This window comes from Dermacentor albipictus, chromosome 7, assembly GCF_038994185.2.
Source record: "Dermacentor albipictus isolate Rhodes 1998 colony chromosome 7, USDA_Dalb.pri_finalv2, whole genome shotgun sequence".
NCBI classification, from domain to species: Eukaryota; Metazoa; Arthropoda; class Arachnida; order Ixodida; family Ixodidae; genus Dermacentor; species Dermacentor albipictus.
Genome location: NC_091827.1, coordinates 81,128,408 through 81,151,726, shown reverse-complemented (window position 1 = coordinate 81,151,726; position 23,319 = coordinate 81,128,408). Strand labels below are relative to the sequence as shown.

Here is a 23,319-nt window from a genome sequence, read left to right as displayed (position 1 = left end):
CTCCAGGAAGCCGTATGCTTAATTCTATCCATTGTTTACTGCATTGCATTTGATTTTCTATAACAAATAAAATCGAATTCTCCATTGATTGCACCGACGCTCACGTTATAATTATATGCTATTATTATTGACTATAGTCTTATATATATTCTTGGAGGGTGGGGGCTGCACTGGTGGCATTCTACGAATTTGCGCCGCGTGTTTGTGCGGGTAAACTTAAGCGCAGAATTTTTTTTTGCGCGTTATGAAAACAATGCACTGCAGGTATTTTAATTAATGCAACGAGCTGTATGAAATATCAGTCAAGGGGTTGGAAACGTCGCTATAGAGAATCCCGACTATTTTCTTTGGCGTGTGTGTATTTCGAGTTGATGCACAGTTTTCTTTATTTACTTATTTTGGCTACATTGCGCCAATTGCGCTTCCATAGAATAAAGAAACGCGCTTCCGCGCGCTTGCCGACTCGATCGCAAGGGGACAGCCTGATCAACATCAATATCAGCAGCAATGGCGGATTTGCGCTTGCCGTGGCGCTTGCGAAGTTTTCAATAGTTTTCGCCTTTTAAGTGATTCTTTTGCTATTTTAACGTGTGGAGGTTCATTGTACGTCTGTTTTTTCAAGTTTGGCATGTGTTTTAACACATGTGAAGGTGTAGTCTTTTCTTCTTCAGCGGTACAAGACCCCGTTCACCGTCTATCAGGTAAGATGTGTACGTATGCTACACGCAAGCGTAGTGCTTCATTAAGCGACAGTGCACTACAAAGTTAAGCATGAACGGTACACAAAATTCACAAGTTCTAAGTATTGCCTAGAACAACCATTGATTGGCGAAGTTCTCACAGGCGTTGCAGAAGTTGTTGGGCGCGGCAGTGCTGAACGTAGCGTTAGCGGCTTAAATCGTGTTTTTTTACTAGTAACAACGTGTCACTATTTCATATTATTGGCGGCGTCTCCAGGACACCAAATCGGTAACGGGGACACCAGAGCTAGAACCCGGACTGGTCCATGGGTAGGGGCTCGCCGAGGCCTGCGCGTGCTAGTAGTATATCTATGATGCCCGTAGGCTGTGTGTAAGTCGTACTTCCCGAATTTTCTGACGCATTTTAAGATCAGCTGTCCGCTTTCGCGGACAAAAAAGCAGGAGTCAGGGTGGTCCGTGGGTTGGGGCAACATAACCTGCTTCCAGTTTGGGACCGCCCTGCTTCCAGTTTTGATCCCTCCGCTACCCCTTGGGTACCCTGCCGCCTCCTTGATTATAATCTAATGCTCTCCTGAGGCCTCTGTTTGCCGGTTACATGTGCCCTCCTGGAGCAGTACTTGTAAATGAATCCGATCTATCGTCGCAACGAAAAAAGCGCCCGGCGACTTCTACAACACCAGTCAGAACCTTGCCCATTGGTTTACCTACGTGTGGCCGCAAATACCTGAAACTCAATGCCAGTTCAACATATTTGTTGGCAAGGGTGTCAGGTCGTTGCTTTGTGTGGAATCGGCCTTTTCTCAATTCTTAAGAATTTAACTGGAATGCACCTGACCAGTGCTGCTCTGTGGTGCTTGCCACCAATCCCTTGGACAGGGAAGACATGAGTATCCCTTTGCATACACTTTATACGCAGTGGTGTGACTGCTTCCTTTGGGAAACTACCACGTTAGCGATATTGTGAGCGCAATGTGGCTTTCCTTCATCTTCCTCATCCGTACGTAGTATGTTGCTTCTTCCTCGCCATAGCTCTAGCTCGGCAAGAATAAAGCGGTTCCTTAGAAGTGGTGAAGGTGCTGGGGTTCTGCATACCAAGGGCGTATAAGGTAACAGTGCTTGTGCCTTTAATATGTCGCATTCGATCATTTTGAGACGTGGACATCCACAATGTAAGACGTACATGATTCTCTAATTGTATACTCTCTCCAGGCCTTTCTCACAACCTCAGCACAAGTAGTGGGAGCATAAAAAAACTGACAAAGCTGGTGCATGAATGTTGCCCAGTCAGAAAGATCTGGCTCTTGGATCAAAGCCATTTTTTTTACATTGTAGAGGCAGACGGGCATGCTGTGAAGTTTCTAAGAACTGTCCCACCATTGCTGACTCTGTTGTACATTTATCAAACCACTTGATTCTCACCAAGCTCAAGCTATGGTGACAAAGACGCGCCACATGCTTTACAGTCACATATTGCACTCGCAATACATCTGTTATGCCAGTTTGCCGAAATGAGCATGCACAGTAGTGACGAATTCACTATGCGTGCACAGAGATTTGCCTTTCCTGTCCTATGGGCTGTTGGCAAGCGTCACAATGCTACACTCGTCAGGTACACCTCAGCTTTCAGTATGTTTACATTCGGTTGCATGAACATGGAGGGAGTGCGTTCGCTGTAATCAGTACCACACATTTTGCTAATGTAGGCTTGAGTGGCTTTCACTCATGCCTCCACTAAATAGTCGGAATACTTCCAATGTATGATAGAATGATGAGCATTTAACCTCCAGACATGCAGCAGTCTTTAAACCACTGCAAGGGAGAAGCAGCCTTCTCACCATGTTCACGCTCAAATAAATCCCATTATTAAGGCATTTTATGGGCCTCCCAAACCGCCTGCACCACCTGAATGATGTCACTTGTTGTTGCACCTGGCTGTTCATTTCATTTGGCATCCTCTGTTCGCACATATTCGTTTCCAATAATTCAAGAAAATTGCAGGGCTGGTTCGCAATCTTTTCTGTTTTCCTTATTTTTTTATGGCCTTGTAAAACTGAGAAACGATAATGAAAAAAAGAAACAAAGGCTGCCTTCCTGTTCACCAGTGAAAGCATTGTTGCTCAGAAAGAGGCGCAGAAAAAGATGCATATGCATGTCGGACAGCCTGCACAAGGTTTTATCTTTGTCTCTTCAAACATCGCGTACCTGCGTCAGTGGACTCGCTGTTCTGTAGCATTATCCCTGGCAGCGGAAGCACTGTCCCAGAGCTCTAAAGAGTCATCGGAAGCACAGTGCTAAACTTTCATCCTTGAAATGTGAAGAACGTCACTGGACAGGACGAGAGATGACAAGGTGAGACTGATTGGGGCAATGTTGTGGTGATGGGTGCCACCTGGTTGAGCGCACAGTATGGTCCCCTGTCCTGAGAAAAGCTTTTCTGGGAGCTCTACACAGTGGAAAGGGGACCAGAGAAGTACAAGCGCACCAGGGGAGAAATGAAAGTCGCATTGTGAAGCATGGTACTGTCATTTCTGGTTGCTTCATGACGCAGTAATGATAGTCGCAGCACAATATTTTCAATTTATTCTGGCAACTCACGATATGCAAGTGAATGCTGCTTACTCTGATCATGTGGCTGCGTTTCAGTGCTTGGATATTTAAGGCCACGTTGCAAAATGCACAAGAGATTTATAATCGACTTCGTATACACAGAAAATACAAGAACAGTTCTAATAGCACTGAAAAGACAGAGCATTCATGGCGTCGTTGAAGCTCAGTGTCCTTGAGCGTGCACAAGAACTAGTCTAACTGATGTTATGACTGGCCTGTGTGGTCAACGATTTGTGTCGCGCCACCAAAGCAACAGCGAAAGGCTGGACCCTTTAGATATGCCGAGCCGCCTGCAACCGTTGGAAAACGCCTAGGAGGCCCCAATAGCAATAAGACCTTATCATTTGTGCAGGCATTTTCGCCTTCTTACCCACGGCTTGCACAACACCCTGATGTCTGCTTAGTCTTCACAGTGTTGTCTCCCTTCAGCAAGTGGGACGATTAAGCTTCGTGTGTGCATTCGTTCTTTCTCTTCGTCCTCGGCAGGGAAGATGCCAGCGTTGTGTGCGTGTGTGTGTGTGTATGCGCATGTCAGTGCCTTTCCTTGTACGGAGCCAGTGGGGGTTAGAAAATTCGTTGAACACTTCCATGTATCGAGCGGCAGCCGCCAGCGTGGAGAGTGTTTTCTCTCTCCTTTTCTTGAGCGAGGGTATTCCAAACACTATAAAGGACGTCTTCACTAATGGACTTCAGCCTTCAGTTTTTGAGCAAACTAGCATGTCTGTCGCTCACCATCAGGAAACTTGCAGAGTTGACCACTCCGTAACAATGTGAATTAAACATTCATTGCTACTCGTTGAATTGTTGCCGTATCTCCTGCCTGGACCCCTCGGCACTCATGAGCCGCTGCAAAATGCAGTCAGCGGCACGATTCGACAACCAATGGTAAGCTCCAGACCACCAAGCCCACGCTACTCCACAGTCTTGGGTTCCCATCTTTAATACGGAGCAGCAGCAAAAAAAGAATTGACATCTGTGAATAAGGTATGCGGATGTGGGCTGCTTCCCTTGAACATAGGAGGCAAATGCCTTCAGGAAGTTCAGTTGCACTTTGTTATATGAAAAGGCGTCTCACCAAGATTGGAAGTTGCAAACCGACAAGTGCAGTGCATAGATCACACACTAACAATCCTGTCTCCAAATTATCAAAATGATGCACAGTGGGAAAACAACTGAAATTTTAAACAAAAGCCATCATGGTCTCAACGAAGCCCTGCTTCAGCCAGAGTTAAGGTTACATGCACAAATGTCTCTATGTAAAACGTGCTGCCTGCAATATCACCAACCATGGCATGTGACTTTTGTAAGCCAACCAATGTTAAATGCCATCCCTAGATGTGTGTGCCCCACAGCAAAAAAGGAAGAGAAGAAAAAAAGGAAAGAAAAGACGGCTCATCATGCGAGTGTGACGTGAACCCTTGGCTCCGTCATGGGGGAAGATGAAGAAGGAAGATCACTTGGAGGCAAAGGGGTTGAGTGCCGTCACTTTTAGCACTCGCCTCCTGGCAGCGTGAAAATGCAACATTTCAATTTCTTCCATTTCCTTTAATAATGAACTAATTAGAAATATTTGTTTGAGGAAATGCTCCCTTGACGGCATCTTACAACTTCCAATGTACCTATAACTAAAATTTGCCATGGTGCTTAATGAGAGGGGCTTTTCAGCCCAAATTAGATCCTGCAGACTATAGTACTGTATGGAAAATATGGTACATGGAACTGTAAAATTTAATTTTCCACAGCAATTTCTACCTGTGCAGTTGGAGTTGGCTTTGTCATAGCATAGATATGAGGACCGTGAAACAACCTTTATTCCCTAAAGATCCTGTCCTGTAGTATATTTGAGCATTTACATAAAGGCATGGAGACCCTCAGTGTGTAGCAATCTAAGTGGCAGCATATAGGTGGTGTGTGCTGCCTGTAGAGATGCCACTGTAAGCCATCTATGTATTGGCGGATTTCTGAATTGTGGATGGGAGAAGGCTCATGGCTGTTCTGCCTTTGCACCAAGCACTGCAGAGCACAGTCCTACAATTTTCTGTTTGTGCAGTTCGAACAAAATTATTCCTGCAGTGGCAGTGACTACACAGAAAATGCACCCTACGAGAGTGGACAGAGTTCCTATGTGACTGTGGTTTGAAATGGTCCAGCCCCTGTGTATACAAGCACCGATTTTCCCAGACAAGTGTGACGGTGCCTGGCTTTGAATGCAGTGTGCTGCTTCATAAATATTGCAGTTGCCCAGCACTAAGCTGCCTGGATTATGTGGTTGCCATAATGACTTCTCTGTACCCGTGGGACAAATATTTGCACTCGAAATAGCGACAGCAGCCATGCATTTCCTGCTGACATAGAATTAGGTTCCACAATGTCATCTGATGTATGCACATGCTGTGATGTGGTTGGTGTGGCCATGCTCTTTTTTCCTCCCTTCAAGTATGCTGGTAAACTGCCACTAGTTACAGATGTCTGCAAGGAGTGCACACTGTGCGAGTGCTGCACATGAATTGAAATTATGATCATCACAGTGATGACAAAGGACACATTGAAAGGTAATCTGACAACACTTATCAAGACTGTCTACAAGTTTTCTGTGAGAGATTTCCTCAGGGTTGACAAAAACCATCTTAGGGACCATTTAATGGGGTGTTACCGCCCACATTATGAGATGGAAGAAAAGGAAGCCATTAGGATTTCTCTGGTGGTGCAAGGTGCTCAAATAGATGGCTTTTAATTGCAGTAGACATAAATATTATCATTCTTTCTGTCTGGGCACATAACTTCTTTGCCAACCTCTCTGTCATCTCTGTAGCACATTAATTTAGGATAGTAACTCCACTCTGACGCAGGAGATGAAAGTGCATGCCAGACATGCTGACCACACTGACTTGGAGAGTGCCACTTTTTTAAATGTGGCAAAAGTCTGTGTTTTGGGCGAAATAAGAGCTCATAGGCAATTTTTATCTGTGATAAACAGAAATATGTGCTGCCAGTGGTCAGACGTCATTGAGGTCGAGCTTCTCAAGCAAGTAGATGCCATCGAGAAGACCAAAGAAGCCAGTGATTAGCCATTGTGCGCAGCAGCTTCAGATGGCAAAGTCCAGCTGGGGTTTCTCTGCACAAGGTCACCAAGTGGCATTCCTAAGTAACAGATATTTTTTACTCTAAACTGCTACCCTAGAGTGGCTGGAACATGCACCGTTCGTTCCAAGCATGCAGCTGTTATCAAAGCTTAGTTTAGTCAATTATTGAGGCTTAAGATGGTTTTAATGAATGTACATTAGGAAACAATTATAAAAGAATGTAAAAAAAATTTTAACTGTGTTGATGCTTTGGTGGCATACTGTTGCTATTCCTGAAGTTACGTCCTCAAATGACTTATGCTCCAGGTATTTGAGTAAAAACTATGGGTGTGGAAATATCAATTTTTTAATTTCAAAGCTAATTCGAATAATGAAACCTAAGTGCGAAGCGAATATTTTTCGAATATCTTTCGAATATCCATTTCTTGTCACCAACCAGAGGTGCAAAATAGTTATACTACATAGACTGCATAGCAAATAATGTACAGGGATATTATGCTTCGTGGTTAACAAAATTCTCTAATACAACACTTTTGTTTGACAATGTCATAATTGTAGTTACTTAATGTTTCATGAAGCAAGGACAACAGCTCAACATGTTCGAAGAGCAGTGACACCTAGTGCATGTCACCATCGATTCAGACATCAAAAAGAGCTGCTTAAGTGTCTGATATCAGCAGGTCGCTCTTCGCAAGCCGAGCCAACAGTGGGCACCACACTTACACCATCGCTCAAACGGATCTTCTTTTTGGACCAAAATGTCATCATGCAAATATCTTTGAACCTGTGATTGTGGTAGTGAAAATTTCTGCCAAGAGTGAAAATTTCTGCTGGTTGATAAGCTCATCAGAGTCTTTACACAGTGCTGATGTGAAAGTGGCTCGTTCAGAAGCTTTTGTTGTTGAATGCATACTTCGGTTCCTTGGTGATGAAATTACCCTTCCTTTCTCTAAATCCAAGGGTGAGATCTCGCATTCTGAATGTTTGCGTGCGCTCTCATTATTCGCCTTCACTGTGCTTTCATCAGCGGTCGTCTGCTTGGTGAAGCGGGAGCGCCAATTGAACACTGCCTACTCACTGATGTAGGAGGTGAAGCAAACATTCAGAAAGTTAGAAGCTGGCGCAATTTCATCCCAGGTTGTTAATCCAGTTTGACGTTGAAGCAACCTGGTAGTATTAAAGTACTTTAGAATGAGGTTCCAGAAGCATTGCCAAGTTTGCCACTTGGTGAAATTTGTAGTTTGGAACAATTTAGGCTCTTGGCGAGATTAGCAGTGAACACAGAGGTTTTCACATGGCGATTGGTGTTGTCCAAATGCATGAAGAGGTCACAGTATAGGTACTTAAGCTAGTGTCGGGTAACCATAAGCACCCGCAGGGGCCCCGTGACAGTGTCTCCTTTAACTTCAGATATGCTTCACTGCATGATGATAAATATGCTTCGCCGCATAACACAACTCTGCTGCAGCAAAGGTGACTTAAACCGACAACAGCCGAGAAGGTGCAAATAGCACTGCGCTGCCTGGTTCTTGCTGTTGGCCTTATTTTTCTTCTTTTCACAGTGTCCTTACTGTAAGTGCACTCCAGAGTTACAATGCAGGAATATGCATGTGTGCACAAGCTTTCTTTCAAGCGTAACTCACGATCATAAGTTACGTCATCATGGTTTCGTACTATGTTACGGCATCATAAGCGAGACATAATAAAGGGGGCCTCAAAGGCTGCGGGAGAGACTAATCTTTTGTGCGAGATTGTGCTATCCTTGCTGCACGCAGTGCAATATTATATGACTCTCATGTCTATGGTGGCATTGTCGATTATGAATGTTTCCTTACTGCGTTAAAAAAATGTGTAGTGCATCTTTCAGATAATAATGGCATTATAGCTTCAGAGTTGTTCCAAGTTTTGGGTACTTGTTCACTAAAAGTACATTATTAGAAAAGCTTTAGAATGTCTAGGTCATAATTGCATTTGAAGAACTGTAAGTCTTCCTACACATAGCAATTAGTAGCTTACTGTGCGATGTTGAAGGTGGTTTTTATTCATAGGCCTTACGCAGAGAGCAGCAACACAATGCCTGGCATGTGACCAGGGTTCGTAACAGTGTTTGCATTTCCAGTGATCGTAACTGATTCCAGTATTAATGCATAAATTTGCTTTATGAATTCTTTGTAGACAGAAGGTGCTTGAATATTGGTTGCATGAAATGCTCCAATGCACACTGTATACGTATAGGGTGTCTTTTATTACCATACAGATTTTCTTGTTTTCAAGTTATGAGCGCGGAAAATGTGGCATTCTTGCAGAGGAATTCCTCTAATGCACTCTCATTTCTTACAAATCTTGAAAGTTGCACCTAATTCAAGATATTCATCATTGAATTTCACTGGTAAATCGAGGCAATATTGGAACTGGGTTTGCTGGGAGTGCAGAAAAGAAGGTCCCGCTATCTCATCAGATGGAAACATCTTGGCCAGTCATTGTAGCTGCTGATGCAACACACTTTGCCTGGCAAGCATGTGCGTCAGTGTGCCATGTCAGGCTATCATTTAAGCTTTGTCCCACACTTCTTGACAGGGCACTGCCGCCTGATGTGGAGGAGGATGCACCAAGTTTTGATTGTACTCAATTGAGCGTGATAATGAATATCTCAAAATAAGTGCAATTTTCGAGATTTAGAAAAAGAAAGGGTGTGCGTTCACATGCGACTGCCTCCAAATATGCCATTTAGAAGGCTGCCGCCAAGTTACTAATAAAAAAGTGACTGAATTTTTCAAAATTAATTTTCTGAAACTCGCATTATTAGCAGCATAGTGTGTCCACGTCACCTAGAAACTCCTTTGCAAAAACGCCGGGCTCTCCGTGCTCAAAACTTTTTGCTAAATATCTGCATGGTTAAAAAAAAAGTAGATATGCACAATTGTTTATGCATGAAAGTCGTACACTATCACTTTTCAAGATTTTTGCCCTTCTATGCAACACCAGAAAAATTGGAAATAGAAGCTTCAGGTGACCCATCTGATTTGTTGCAAGTTGCATGGCCATATTATTGTTTTAATTTTTCGCTATTACCTTTTACTGTGATGTCGCCACTGCAGCAGCTCGATCTCGATGGCTGTGGCTTTTCATTCCAGGTCACAAAGCTGCACCCAGGTAGAGGCAGATTCCAAAAATGCTTGTGTACTTAAGTATAGCTGCACATTACAGAATCCGAGGCCCTCAACAATCATCCGTAGCCCTCTTGTAGCCCACGAGTTCCTTATATTTTATTGGGATTGAAGAGCAACATTTGTGCTATATCCCTCTATTCCAGACGAAATAATGTGCATGCAAAATTATATCTTCATTACTTTACACCATAGTACCAATATCTGTCGTGCGTTGATTTTTGATGTCTTTGAATTTGCTATAGCAAGGATTTTTAAACATCAGCCACAAAAGAAAAAATAAATGGTCAAAGAACCAAGAAATGGAGTGTAGCAGCGCCCTTCTTTTTTTAATTGGCGGCAAGTTTTGCACTCGTTGTGTACTTCAAAAGAAGTGTTACCTTCCTGCTTTGGAACTTTGTGGTTTTGTTCTGCCAGCTGCTTGACCAAAACAAGCAAAATGTACTACGGATATTACACAATTCTGTATGCATTTGGTACAATAAAATTTGTTTCAAGAATGGACAAATGCAGTGATGGTTGTATTGAAAACTGCAACATGCCGATTTTAGTTTCATGCTTCATTAATTTTCTCAGAGCCCCAAAGAAAGCATGCGAGGTTTGAAAATATATCATGCTACGAAGTGCTGGTCTGCCATGACATTAGTGCACTCGGTCTAGAGAACTGATTGATGCTGCACATACATTGAAACATGGTGGCCATGACCATCCCTCATGAATTGGCATTCCCTGCCTAAACCACCTCACCAACACAGCCTGTTAACAGCAAGAAAGCTGACGAGGCTTCCAAGAATTTCTATGCACTATTAGTATCGCCCTACTGAAATTACTCCATTTGTTTGCTGACAATTGTCTTGACAAAAGTAGAAGCCGAATCGGTTGTGTTCGATCAGTTTTATTTACATACAACCCATTATAATGTGGACCTTTCTTCGCCTCTTCAACTGTTCCACAGCTGCTGCTGCCATCTTGCATGCCACATCGAGGGGGGGGGGGGGCAATGTACATGGCAGGTGCATGGGAGGATTTTCCAAGGAACTCTGGAAAGCTGTAATCAAATTGTGGGCAAAGTTTAAAAAGTCTTAAATACAAGAAGGGTGAAGAGTATTGTAACCTTGTACATGTTGATCACACCACATGTTTCAGCTGCAGCTGTGCCTTGTCTCAACCAAGCTACAGTTCTTGCAATGTTCCACTTTGTGATACTCAGTATGAATTGATAAGACTAGCTGCTATTCTAGTGGTTGTGCAGGCCACAAGGGAACAGTGCCTGGCCTTTGTGCTCGTATGTGTAAATTTCTCTCTTTCGGTCTCGCCCAAGCCACACCAAAATGTTATCCACAAGTGTCGTGCCAAAAAGGCCTGGCAACATCTCATATTAAGCCGTTTGACCCATTTTATTGCACTGATGCACACGGTGCAACCAAATGTAGGAAATGACATCGCCTAGGTGATTAGTAAATTACCCTTCTAAAATACCACAAGAGCAACTTTGCTGTGGCAAGAGCCTTAGCAAAAACATAAGAGACACAAAAATGAAGGAAAAGCGACACCTTCAAGTTCCCGCACCAACTCACCGTGACAAGCACAGATTTTGACAGTGTCTGCTTGAGCTTAGTTATTTGGAGATACATGCAGTTGAATGCTTTTACGAGCATTGAGATGCCCCACTATGCTAGCTTGCCTTTTATGGCTATAAAAAGTTGTATACTGCCACAAGTCTGCCTATTCCGATTAGAATCTATATTGAAGCTGCTTTGAGCAACAGGTGGTATTCTATTTCAGTGCTAATGATACATTGAGAGTAGTGTGCCTGGAAGGAATAGACAAAAGCATTGCAGAAGCTGCAGTACTTTGTGCTCGCTGAATGATCATACGAGAAGGTAAAGATGCCATCAGAAAGCATCTTTCGTATGGAGTCTCTTTAAAAGAAAAACACTACAACTAGACATGGTGACAGTTGTGGGCAAACTAAAAATATAATGATAGTTCAAGGTGCGGTATGGCATGTTTATGCTATTTCTGAAAAAATAAACACGGCAAGTGTGTCCATGCCAACAATTGACACAGGATGTGCAGATTCAAAACTGCAATACAGCACCACGCCGTCAAAACGACAGTATGCAAGTGGTGGTCCAGCCTCAAAACTTCAATGTCCCTACACTGCAACACTGGGAGGCCATGCTGCGTGACAGAAGCCTGGGTGGCCAGCAGGCACTGCTCTGTCGGGCACAGGACGTGGCAGCAACTATTTCTCCTAAGGATTCAATAAACGGATTTCTCTACCTCACCCGCCATGCGATGCGCCATGTGAGGGAATGACAGTGCCACTACTCTCACAGGATATGGATGGTGCACAACACCACCTTGAGCATCGGAGCGCACGTCTGCCTGTGAGCTCTGTGTACTACAAACACAAGTGGTGCATGCAAGGTAACATTTAACACATCACTGAATAGAAGCAGCAAAGAAAGCTGCTTACATAATTTTCACAGTGTGTCGGAACTGCATATTTTTTACATCCTGTCTGCATGCCGCATTGTTCATCACTGCTAAAAAGTGCATAGTTGCATGGTACTTTTTTTCGGTTTTGTGCACTTTCTTTTGTCTTGAAAAAATAAAGCAGATGTCTATCAATGAGCCGTAAGTACTAAAGTTGCTCAAAAGGGTAGTTTACTAAACTGATTGCATTTGAGTACTGCAGGCCTAGTTTCTTTCGGTCTTTCTCTTTTAAAGCCTCGGCACAAGTTAGCTGAAACACCCTGTATACTGGACAGCTTGCCTGGCTGCCCGCACTGCCGAGGCGGAGTATCTTACGTTTTTGTGGTGCACTTGTCGCCGTCTCGTGGCACCGGTCGTTCATCCTTATCGCGCACACGCCAGCGTCGTCTGGTGTTCCAGTTGGCTGCAGCAAAGCGGACAGCTCTGGCGGGCAGGAAAAAAAGTGGTCCGCGAGCGATCGGGCTTGCTGCCTCGTTTAACGCCTGCTTTTATCCGCCTGGCCAAGAGCTTTGCCCGGTTTAGCCGCTCCGTCTTCAGTGTGAACGTGCCTTTAGAGTAAAAAATCAACAGCTTACGCTTCCACATTTTTTGCTTGGTAGCTACATTCAATTTGCTTGCTCCTCGTCTTTTAGATGTCTAGGCTCCTCACATTTTAACGTGGCTGAATAGTGCACAAATCAGAAACGAGAGTTTCTGTGGCCTAGCCTTCTCACACTTGCAAGGATACCATACAAAATTGACCTATTTTTCTTATGGGGTGCCCATTGATTATGAGGATGCTGACATCGAAGGATCTCGAGTGGTTCTCTAGCATTTTGGTGACAAACGGAATACAGTAAATGCCGAGCTACAACTGACTTGATATCTGTCAGCACCAATGAACGCAGTAGTTAGTATTCTCACTAAATTGAGAATCCAGCCCAACAGCAGATGGACACCAGTGGTTTGAATCCCCCGTGTTGGCAAATTTAACTGGCTGAAATCAAGCATTTAAAAGACACGCACTTAGTTCCATCCCTTCAATCTGTGAGCATAATGAAGATCAAAGGTCAGGTTATGTGGCTGCAGCACCTTCTGTTCATGCAGCATACCTTGTGTGCAAGCCACATCTATTTACAACAGAAACAGCGCTTTCCACCCGTGGGCAAATGTTTGGAGTTAAAATATGGTAGAATTTTTTATCCAGCCAACGCGTGCATGCTGAAATCCAAGTGGTACAGCCAATATGTGCCTGTTTAATCACTGCAATGCATTGAGACACTTCTGACAACGCACGGCTGTACCAGAAAAGGTTTTAATTTTTTTGACTAATGCCATGTACTTATGAACTTTTATGAATGTACCTGCAGCTTTCGCAGGCTTTCGAGTAGCTCGAGCGTAAAGTGGCCTGTGTGTTATTGCTATTCAGCCGGAGTGCAATAGGAGCCAGTCAAATGAGTAAAACATGAAGTCAATGTGCACACAAAGACTACATGTACCCTTGCATGACTTCGTGCCACAGGTAGCTAACAGCTTCCAATTCACAGTTCTTGTAATATGCTTGTGGCAGCCATCTACAGTGATCTATTTGAATTAACGGGGATGTGTATGTTGGCTGAAAAAGAGAAAATATGCTAGGAAATATATTAACACCGATGGATGCAATATATCATTTCCGGTAGAGTTTTGCACAGAAAAGTTAGCAGATTCCATGCATATGTGAAAATCGGTTATAAGTGAAGCCTTTGTAATGTTCAGTAAAATGCAACCACTCGTTCACTTCTATAACCCTGCACACAATGCATGTCCTGGTCTCGTTTAGTTCATTTTTGTCCATACTCGGTTGCTTTCGATGCTGACTTTCCGACTTCTCTGTGGCTGACTTCTTAAATTTCCTGTTGTATACTTAATTTCTTGCCTCTTGTTCTACGTGTCTACCCAGTGGTACATGTTGAGCTGCAATTAACAGGTTTTCCAAGTTGCCATTTGGACACATGCCAAGCAGCACATATCCAGTGCCATACACAGTGACCAATATTGGCAGGACTGCAGCAGCCACCACCCACTGAGCAAGGAAGAGGCAAAGAGGGTTTCGTTTTAAGAACCGCTCATTAAAGTTATTCAATCAATCAATCAATCAAAAATATGTAGCAGCTTGCATATGTAGGAATGCGATTTATTCGCAATGCTAATAATTTGATCACCTGTTTTGGTAGCTGTGGGCACGAGAAATTTAGACACCTAACCGCACCAAAATTCAGCTATTATGAAAACGCGGAATTTCGATCAAAAGAGTCTATTTGCCGCTGTGGTGGTTTGAAGGACGGCGACAGAATAAACCAAACATTGTAGAAAGGGAAGTAAACAATCTGCGCAACCGCTCTATCGCGTGTTTGACAAAGAAATTGACGAAAAAATGTGCTTAACGTGATTCAGAAACATGTCTACACTGGAACGTTCAATGGTGGAAATTACACAGAGTAGCGAAGTTGCCCTGAATAGTGGGACCAATATTTTCCGACCGCCCAACAAAGGGTGAAGTACGCACAGTATGTACGGCAACACTTGCTTTGTTCACCGCAGTAATACCACCCAGTAATGGAGACAACTACGACAAACGGTCCGCATTTCTTCAGCAGCGAGCAGCGAGAAAAAGTGAAACATTTTTTTACCGAGTCAGAAATAAGCCAAGCGTGTTCCTGACGGTATGTAACGGCATGCCGCTGGAAAAAAGGGGTCCATACCTCGGGGTTCAAATTCCGCAGACACGGCATGCGCTTCAGCGTAGCCGTCAATTTGCGGCTGAGCAAGCGACGTTTTTGCATTTTCTGTTTCGCATCAGCATCTTCTAGCCAGCGAGAGGGCACCTTGAAAACCAGCACGACGGGCGCCGTCTCGCTGAACAATCAAGGCCTAAAATTGAAAAGAAAACAGAACTATTAGCGGTTATTGTTTCAAATTTTGTGATTTCAGTAGACTTACCTTGATGTTGTTGCATATTTCTTGTAGATCCATGTTGCTTTCACGGTCATTTCCGCCAACATAAAGAACGGCGAAATCGACACGCTTGAAGCGCATCGTGGAGACAGCCCACGCCAGCCACACTGAATTGTAGCCAGCAAAACTGAATGTGCAATCTTTAATAGACTCAATTAGGCGCAGGCGCGACCTATTAAAGAATTTAACCTGACTCGCCGACAATGACGCCGCGCAAGGACGGCATGACTGAACACGATCCAGCGAGGCGTAACAAGACCACGCGAACGAACCTACGTGAGCCGGCAGAAACCACAGGGATTTAGCAGCAGCACCTAGCAGCGTCTTTCCCTAGGCGTACAAGTACCTATCTGGGGGCAGGGAGTACGGCACTGGCTCACGTCACATCCGGTTTGCCTCTAAACCGGGTACAGCCGGCCTGCGGGGATACGCTTCTGCTGTAAAGCCCCTCAATTTTCCAAAAGTAGCGCCATTCTTAGATCTTTCCGCCACCCCGCTCACCCAGGCGCTTCCTCCTCCACTCCTCCTGTCGCCCCAGCCTCCTCCGCTCCCCCATTGGCCAATCTGTGTCACGTGAAAGCGGGCCCCGCGCTTTTGTATATTTTTTTCTTTCCGGCGCAGAGCAGGCGCCGCGCTTTTGTATATCTTTTCTTTCCAGCGCGCTGCGACCCCCAATCTTGGGCCTGCGACCCCCATTTTTGGGCCTCCGCGACGAAGTACGGCAGGCGGTTTGAAGGAGCGCGGTAGTTTTATACAATGTGTTAGGGCCGAGTGCTTAATTGCGATGCCGTGCTGCTGCGCCTACGGTTGCCACAACAGACCCAGTGACGGCAAAAAGCTTTTTGTTTTACCATCCGCTGGGCGCAACGCAAAACGAAGAAAAGTGTGGATTCACAAGATCGGGCGGGCTGACTTCGAGCAAGTGGCAAAGAACGCGCGGCTTTGTTAAGTGACACGGCTCCTCCAACCTCTTCTTTTGACGCCCGTGTCAAAACGGGCCCGTGTCCAGTGCATTGGGGGTGCGTTAAAGAACCCCAGCTGCAAAAAAAAAATTAATCCAGAGCCCCCATTATGGCGTGCCTTATGAGATCGTGGTGTTGGGATGTAAAACCCAAGAATCAACTTTTCTTCTGTCTTGTGTGCCTTGACTGTTCCAGTTAACGCAACACTGCTTCCTTGTGAAAACTTACAACGCAAAAGAATACAGACGCACGTAGTATACAGAGATAAAATTAGCACTTCAACAGAAGTGTTGCTGGTGCCAATGAGGGAGGGGGTAATTATTTTCTGAACCTCTTTCCAGTTGTCCCATCAAGTTCCTTCTTTCTTTTCTATCAAATTCTAACCATTTGCACTGTAATAAATAAATAACGATTTCATATGCTGGTAAGTTGTTAAAATTATCTATACCGCCTATGTGTGAAAACGTTGCTCATGGCCACCACAACCTGTGCATGAGCTACGTACATCTGTAAAAGGCGCGGAACAGAAACGGCCCTGCTGCCAGGTATTGCTGACCGCAGACAGTCGGAATCTCTCACGCGCCGGCCGAACAAAAGCATCCTGCAGGTACGTAAATTAACCTACGAAACCACGTGCACATACTTTCGCGCTGTCAAAACCTGAAACTCTGGTAATTACTCGCGTGTCTGAGCACACCGCGTGCTTGTGTCGTGTTTCAGCAACACGAACTTTCAACGTGCGCGCGCTTTACGCCTTAAATACGCCTTGAATAATGGTGCTTTTCTCTATTTCTTCCGCAAATCCGACACGACATTCTTAAGGCCAGTTACCGACTGACAAAGCAAGATCTAGATTGAAAAAACTGCTCCGCAGGACTCGAACGAACTTTTCCGCGGATTTCCTCCCGTAGCGTGTTAGCCGTCGTCTGCTACGGCAGGCCCACTGCCGGCGGCGCCACCGTCGAGGCCGCGCCGAGCGGAGGAGGAGAGAAGTGAATGGCGCTACTTTGGGAGATTGAGGGGTTTTAACGGGCTGTACGGACGCGTTCTCCGTGTGTTGCGGCCGTTGGAAATGTGCTTGCGGAGTTCTGCCTTGCTTGTGTTGAAACGCGGTATTTCGGTCGCTCGGGCCGTATGATATTTTGCTGCACGCAGTGTTTGCGGGTTAGAGCCAATGCCTAATCGCCGCCGGCAACGTCATTGCTTTGCGCCGGGGTGCAACACCGGCTACAAGTGGGCCCAAGGCAAGCAGCCTTCCCTGTTCGCCGTGCCAAAAGATGAACAAAGAAGAAAGGTTTGGGAACGAAGCCTGCATCGCAAAGATAAGGTGCTGGATGAAAGTTGCTCGGTCTGCGAGCGTCATTTCGAGCCTTCTTACATCTTGCGAGATTACGTCCATATTATAGACGGGAAAGAGGTACGCACCCCACGAGGAAAGCCAGAGTTGCTGCCGGATGCCGTACCTACGCTCTTACCCAACACGCCCGCCTATTTATCGAAGAAGACGGTAAAGCCTCGGGCGCCAAGAAAGCGGAAGAACTCCACGGTATGTTGTGCTGATTCAAAGAGGCCTTCTACTGAGCAAAACAGCCACAATAGTGCTGAAAACGAACTCGCTCCACTTGCTACTCCAGATTTGCAAGGCGACGCACCGGAATCGGAGCTGTTCGAAGCAAATTCTTCGTTATCCCTTCGCGCTCTTGATGTGCCTTCTGTGTACTGGAGTTCGCACAACGTACCGGGCCATAATGGATTTGTATACTGTAAGCTCAGTATGCGCAAGTCCGAAGTTGTCTGTGAAAGGGCGGTTACGTTTACGCGGCACGACAGGCCTGAAGTCACGTTCACAGCGCATCTCTACGGCCTCATCGTCGAAAAGGGAACTATTCTGAGCCGTGAACAAGCAGCGGACGTTCTCTTCAGAACCGATTCGCATCGCGTATGCTCTGGCGCCTTGCCAACGAGCCACATGCCCAAGCACAACCTAACAGAAGGCCTAGAGCAACAGGTCACCATCCGCAATGGGACATACTACAGCAAAAAATGCGCTGGAAAGGAACAATCAGAAGGTATGATTTTTTGTGCTCTGTACTTAAGAATAAATGCATGCAAACACGTGATAATTTACAAGTTCACTTACTGTGGTGCATGGCAGAGTTTTTGTCAAGATCAAGTAGTTTTGATTCCCAGAGTACAGTTTTGTTTTACTTGCTCTTTGCAGGACAAGCGTGCATCTCCTGCCGGTACACCAGAAAGGCACTTCAGTCACGAAAATCAAGGCTGCAGGCATTGATGAGAAAGCGCACCCGAACCACTACTGCTAGACTACGACTAGCAGCACAAAAAAATAGCAGACTCCTCTCTCCTTGTGTTCAATTAAAAGACCGTCTGAAGCAAATGCAAGAGGAGAACTCCCTAAAGTCTGAAGAAATTTTACGGGAACAAATTGCATCACTGCCTTCGAAACAGCAAGATTGTGTCCGACAGTGCTTCTCAGCGGCCAAGAAGAAAAGTGCGAAGGGTAATGTGTACTCAAAAGACTGGATCTTGGAATGTATCCTTATGAGGATGAAAAGTGCCAAACTCTATGAACACTTGCGTAAGCACAACATTCTCTCACTGCCGAGCAAGAGCACACTGAAACGTTACTTGAAACAGTACAAGAGTGGTTTTAGTTTCAGCACTAAAATACTGAGACAACTCAAGCAGAAAACAAGACACATGAGCACTTTTAGCAGGCATGGAGGGCTGTTGGTCGATGAACTCAAACTGTCAGAACACCTGAATGTGACGTCGTCCGGGTATATTGAGGGATTTATCGACATGGGCCGTTTTACCAAAGGAGGAGAGAGCATTCCCTGCGACCACGGAATGGTGGTAATGTTCGTTCCCTTTACTGGGAAATGGACGCAAATAATAGGTTGCTTTGCCACTCGAGGGAATGCGAAAGCGGAGCTCCTCGCCAAGATATTAATAGAAGCAACAGTACTTGCTGAAGCCAGTGGACTTCTTGTTGATTTTATCACGTGTGACGGTGCCTCATGGAATCGTCGCATGTGGAAGATCTTGGGTATTGGCGTGGAGTCGGGAAAGGTCACCTGCAAGTGTGAGCACCCTGTAGATCCTGCTCGTCACCTGTATTTTCTGTCGGACTTTCCCCACTTAATCAAGTGTGTCAGGAATACGTTGCTCAGCCACCCACTGAACACTCCGAATGGGATGGTAAGTATTTTGTTTTCACCAGTGCCACTTAAGTTCGGTTTGTTCCCAACTATTGTCTTAATAATTGCTAATCGATTTCATGTTGATGGCTTATAATCACCTGCAGATTAATTTTGTTGAGTTGCGCTGAGCTACTGAGTGCACACTAAAGTCTTACAACTACTTACACCTATAATTTCAGGTTTCCATCCAACCTTTAAGGCAAGCATTCAAGATAGATAGCGGGAACATCACTCTGAAGGCGATTCCTGGTCTCACACTGGTACATCTGCAGCCGAATGGCTTTGAGAAAATGCGGGTGACCCTTGCATTTCAGCTGTTTGGGGACCGTGTTTTGCATGGTCTGAATTTCTACAAAGACACGTTGGAGTCATCGTGGGGGAAGATTGATGCAACGTTATCATTTTTCACGTAAGCAGAAATTACTACTTTGAATGTTTCAGGACAAGTGACCAACTTGTACAAATGCGTTTCTTTAAGACAAGTGCATTTTTAAAAAAGAATTTTGCGCTATTTCAGGGCTATCAACCAGCTCATCAAGATTATGACTTCTCGGTTCCCAGCCAGAGCCCTTCGTCCAGGATCTGAAAATGTGAAGACTGTGAAGGAATTCCTCGAGTTTCTGTCTCACTGGGAGTCGCATGCAAAAGGAGCTGGTGGCTTGTTGAGCCAGTCGACGGCAGATGGGCTCCGTGTGACATTGTGCAGCACTTTAGCTCTGTTAGAATACTTGGAAGGAGAGGGTTTTAAATACCTATTGACATCTAGACTGAGCCAAGATAAGTTGGAGAACTTCTTTGGTATTGTGAGGCAGTCGTGTGGATCCAATGATCACCCGATGCCCTCTCAATTTTTGATTGTTGTGAATTGCCTGTCTTTTTATAACTTGGCGAAGGCAATGCAAACAGGGAACACAGAGGTCAGTGAAGATTTAGTATCGCTACTTCACTCACCTGATAATTTTGACAAGGAAGAGGACGTTGCATCACTTGATGAGTTAGTTGAAGCTGGAAATCTGACACTGGTGGAGCAAAGGCTACACAGTACTCCGGCAGAGCACCGGGCTTACGTGGAAGAAAGGAGCGATGACCGCCTCATCCATTATATGGCAGGGTATGTCGCGCGGAAATTTTTTACTCGCAACAAATGGAAGGACTGCCGCTCTCTTCTTTTACAGAGCTCTAGTGTCACTAGTAGAGTCTCAAAATTCACAGAAATTTGTGACAGGGGAGGCTTGCTGTATCCCTCCAAGTTGCTTTTTGAAGCAGTAAAGAAACTTGAGGGAATATTTACAACCTTCTTCAGCCAAGAGGAGCTTTGCAGCGACAGCATAGTCGATGTCATGATTCTTGTGAAAGCTAAGTTTGGATATGCCATGGGCTGCAAATTGCATGCTGATGATTTCACATCAGCAGTTGTGCGCTTTTATGTGCTAACAAGGCTGCACTTTTATGTTAAAGGTCTTAATCAGTCAAGAGAGACACGACGAAAAAGGAAATTGCACTTGAAAGTTAGCCGCTGTTCTTAGGAGGCTGGTGCAACATGTATGCTGACACTTTGTGTTTTTAATCTAAATGCACAACTTTTTCTGGTGCATTGAAAAGCTAATTTTGTAGATATAATTAAAAATTTTTTTAAAGAAATCATTTAAGCACATTAATCCCACTGTAGGTCTCTGTTGTCTAAGTTAGAATGCACTCGCACTGTTTTTCTGTTTTTCTGTTTTTTTTTTAGTTTTTCAGAGATCTCTTGGCGTCTTTCATACTTGTCTATTCCTTTCATAGAAATGTGAAATGTCGGTGTGTCTCCTACTCGCGCATCAGCGTGACGATCGGGAGCACTTCACTGTGTAAATAAATAAATTTACGAATAAACTGCAAATGTCTTCTTGGAAAATGAAAGAACGAAGGACAAATGTTTATCGCGAAAGAAAGTAAATGCCAAGCAGGGAAGGTCTTTGGGCCGTGTACGTACATACTGTTTTGCCTTCTCTTTTATAACAGCAGCTGAGAAACTAAGCGCTTGACGTTGGGTCGCGGATGCCGCGGTCGCTTTTTTATGAATGCGGACCGAAAAAAAAAATGTGCGCCTGGAATCCGAGTTGTTTTCAATCAATTCGAAGCCCTTTACTATGGTGCTACTTCCAGCATGAGTGTTGTTTGCGGATATTAAACCCATTGATCAATCAGTTTTCTTTTTCCGTCTGAATACTTTCTAATTACGTGGCAGCGTAGCTTAAAACAGATTTAAATGCTTCACACCATTACTTGGATGTATGCAAAGCCGTTGCTGTCAGGTTAATAAATCCGGCTAATGGGCGTTGAGATTCGCTACAAGCCGACATAATTCATCTCTTATATGAAGTGAGTTTCCGGCATGCATATGATCATCCGCCGAGCATTCGGATGGATGTGTATTGTTTAGTGGCGCAAGGGCCAGGTGTGGCCAAAGAGCGCCATGACTGATAATGATGTGTTAAACGCTGATTGGTGAGTTACCATGGTGGGATGTGACATGGCTGTAAAGTGGCCTAAAATCAATCCGTATCATAAAAGCGTAAAATGATATATAATATAAAATTATGATAGTGATACATATAGTTGTCTATGGATCTAGTACGCGTGATAAGTGATCGTGGAGCTAACATGCAAGAATGTTGAAATACCACCTAAGCCTCCGGGAGGCCTTTGAGCCCAAAGGCTGGGAGGCAGGTGCTTTGTTTTAGTGCAGTTATCGCAGCAGAAACCTCAGTTAAGAGGCCGTGCTACGGATTTCCTGGTGATATGACATGAAAACTATGTGCATCTTTTAAAAGTGCGAACACGGATCGATATTTAAAGAGCGGTTCCATACCTATGATCATAAGAGGATGAAGGGGAATTTGTTGACGGTGTGGTAATGGAAAATGCTTTTTCCTATTAGCGTCTAATTCAGTGCATTGCAGCAGGATGTGAAGGACGGTAAGTGGCTCACCACATTTATCACACATGGGTGGATCGCCACCGGACAAGAGGTATGCGTGTGTGCTGTATGTGTGTCCTATCCTGAGTCTGCAAAGTGTTACTTCTGTGTGGCGGTTCTTTGATACCGGCGGCCAGTTGCCAAGATACGGCTTGATAACATGTAGTTTATTTTCTGTTTGTTTGTCCCACAAGCACTGCCAGAAAGCCCTTAGCTTTTTTCTTATTGAGGGCTTGAGGTCCATTACAGGGACAGTCGTGGAAATGTCAGCAGCGTTCGCGTGGATGGATGTGGCTAGCTGGTCAGCCAACACGTTTCCTTGAATCTCGCGGTGCCCCGGCACCCAGCATACGACGATATGCTGTTTGGACAGATAGGTTGTGCATAATGCAGAGTAAAGAGATAGAATTACAGGGTTTTTATATTTCCGGACAGTTTTCAAAGCATTTACAACACTCAAAGAGTCAGTGTATATAACTGCCTTTGGGATATTAAATTCATTAATGTGTTTAACGGCAGCCAATATCGCGTAGGCCTCTGCTGTGAAAATACTTGTGTTAGGGTGCAGAACACCGGCATCTGAAAAGGATGGACCGACCGCTGCGTAAGATACGCCAAAATTACACTTCGATGCGTCTGTAAAGAATTCAGGAGAGGAGTATTTGTGCTGTACTTCGAGGAAGTACATTCGTATATGCGCGACAGGCGCGTGCTTTGTGACAGCTACGAAAGATGTATCACAGTCTATTGGTTGCCACTGCCACGGCGGGGGCCGTATAGCAGGGGACATAAGGTGGTATTCAAGCAGTGGAACCCTTGTTTCTTCAGCCATGTCTCTAACACGCATGGAGAAAGGCTGTGCCACTCTGGGGCGGTTGCGGAAAAGTTGGCAACTGGACAAATCGTTTACGGTGTAATACGCGGGATGCTGACTGTTTCCGTTCACTCTAAGAAAATACATGAAAGACGAATATGTTCTCTGCAGATGCAGTGACCACTCATCCGATTCAACGTACAGGCTTTCCACTGGGCTTGTTCTAAAGGCGCCTGTGGACAGGCGAATTCCTAAGTGGTGGACAGGGTCAAGCATCTTTAGAGCAGTTGGAGTAGCCGACTGGTAAACTATGGCTCCGTAGTC

The 23,319-nt window shown here is 44.8% G+C and overlaps 2 long non-coding RNA genes across 2 annotated transcripts; one reads left to right on the top strand and one right to left on the bottom strand.

Annotated features, from left to right (window-relative positions):
* The first annotated feature begins 466 nt into the window (after positions 1–466).
* Positions 467–10,066, top strand: LOC135915125 (uncharacterized). Its single transcript, XR_011507447.1, has 2 exons — positions 467–701; positions 9,526–10,066. It is a non-coding gene; the product is annotated as an uncharacterized lncRNA (long non-coding RNA).
* A 375-nt stretch (positions 10,067–10,441) lies between these two features.
* Positions 10,442–15,466, bottom strand: LOC139048037 (uncharacterized). Its single transcript, XR_011507446.1, has 4 exons — positions 15,022–15,466; positions 14,784–14,952; positions 12,376–12,608; positions 10,442–10,606 (listed from the first exon to the last, which is right to left on the bottom strand). It is a non-coding gene; the product is annotated as an uncharacterized lncRNA (long non-coding RNA).
* Between the last annotated feature and the right edge of the window lie 7,853 nt (positions 15,467–23,319).